Below are 2,019 nucleotides of genomic sequence, written 5' to 3' on the forward strand. Positions count from 1 at the left end.
TGTCTGCGCCCCGCAGGCCGCAGACGACACCTCGTGTGTCGCCCGCCCCCCTTCCCCGCCACCCGGCATTCGCAGCCCAATAGAGAGCGAGCGCCGACCTTGACGCTGTTGAAAAGCTGAACGAGTGTGTCATCCGCAGAATTACAGGATTTGCGAAGGGATAACGAGGTCTCGGTACCAGTCGGCATCTTCTTCGGCTTCAGTGTGGCCTAGTTACTTCCAGAGACTGGCTCAGACGCAACGGTGTGCAACGAACACTTCAGCAGCAGTCAGGAGCCGTTCTCCTTCTCCTTACCTTTGACCTATACTTTCCAGTCACATTATTGTGAACACCTGTCAAAAGCCTGAGGAAACACTTTTTGCAGCGCAAGACGGGTAGGAAAAGAGTTAATGAGATTCTGTAAGGTACCAACAGGAACGTCTGCTGATTGCAATGATGTGGCAAGTTGTGGTATATTTCTCGGTCAAGGAACCGTGGCGCAAACAGCTCGATCGATGTAGGCCCACATGTTCTTCATTGGATTTAAATCTGGGGAGTTACGTTGTCATAGGAGGACATTAAACTCATCCTGATGCTCCTCGAACCACGCACGTACATTGCTGCTTGAGTGAGACGTTGCATTGCCCTGCTGGTAGATACCATCACCCCAAGGACGAACAAACCGCACGCAGGGGTGGTCATGGTCCCAAGGATAGACTTATACTTGTGTTGATCCATTGTGCATTCCAAAATGACGAGTTCACTGAGGGAAAGCCGCAGAAAAAATCCCTAGACAATAGCGCTCCATCCTGTTTGTAGAGTGTTTACTTTCAGACATTTCACACCGAGCGCACCAACGACCTTCTGTCCAGTAGAGCGTAAGACGTGATTGATCTGAAAAAGGCTAACTGTCGCCACTCAGTGGAGGTCCAGTTGCGGTACTGGTGTGAAAATTCCAACTTTTGACGCCCATGAATACACTACTGGCCATTAAAATTGCTACACCACGAAGATGACGTGCTACAGACGTGAAATCTAACCGACAGGAAGAAGATGCTGTGATATCCAAATGATGTTTTCAGAGCATTCACACAAGGTTGGCGCCGGTGGCGACATCTACAACGTGTTCACATGAGGAAAGTTTCCAACCGATTTCTCATACACAAACAGCAGTTGACCGGCGTTGCCTGGTGAAACGTTGTTGTGATGCCACGTGTAATGAGGACAAATGAGTACCATCACGTTTCCGGCTTTGATAAATGTGGGATTGTAGCCTATCGCGATTGCGGTTTATCGTATCGCGATATTGCTGCTCGCGTTGGTCGAGATCCAATGACTGTTAGCAGAATACGCAATCGGTGGGTTCGGGAGGGTAATACGGAACGCATGGATGTAACGGATCGTGCAGCCACGTCTCGATCCCTGAGTCAACAGATGGGGACGTTTGCAAGACAACAACTATCTGCACGAACAGTTCGACGACGTTTGCAGCAGCATGGACTATCAGCTCGGAGACCATGGCTGCGGTTACCCTTGACGCTGGATCACAGACTGGGGCGCCTGCGATGATGTACTCAACGACGAACCTGGGTGCACGAATGGCAAAACGTCATTTTTTCGGATGAATCCAGGTTCTGTTTACAGCATCATGATGGTCGCATCAGTGTTTGGCGACATTGCGGTGAACGCTCATTGGAAGCGTGTATTCGTCATCGCCATATTGGCGTATCACCTGGCGGGATGGTATGGGGTGCCACTGGTTACACGTCTCGGTCACCTCTTGTTCGCATTGACGGACTTTGAACAGTGGACGTTACATTTCGGATGTGTTACGACCCGTGGTTACCCTTGGCTCTGAGCACTACGGGACTTAACATTTATGGTCATCAGTCCCTTAGAACTTAGAACTACTTAAACCTAACTAACCTGAGGACATCACACAACACCCAGTCATCACGAGGCAGAGAAAATCCCTGACCCCGCCGGGAATCGAACCTGGGAACCCGGGCGTGGGAAGCGAGAACGCTACCGCGTGACCA

This window comes from Schistocerca serialis, chromosome 4 (genome assembly GCF_023864345.2).
Source record: "Schistocerca serialis cubense isolate TAMUIC-IGC-003099 chromosome 4, iqSchSeri2.2, whole genome shotgun sequence".
Classification (NCBI taxonomy): domain Eukaryota; kingdom Metazoa; phylum Arthropoda; class Insecta; order Orthoptera; family Acrididae; genus Schistocerca; species Schistocerca serialis.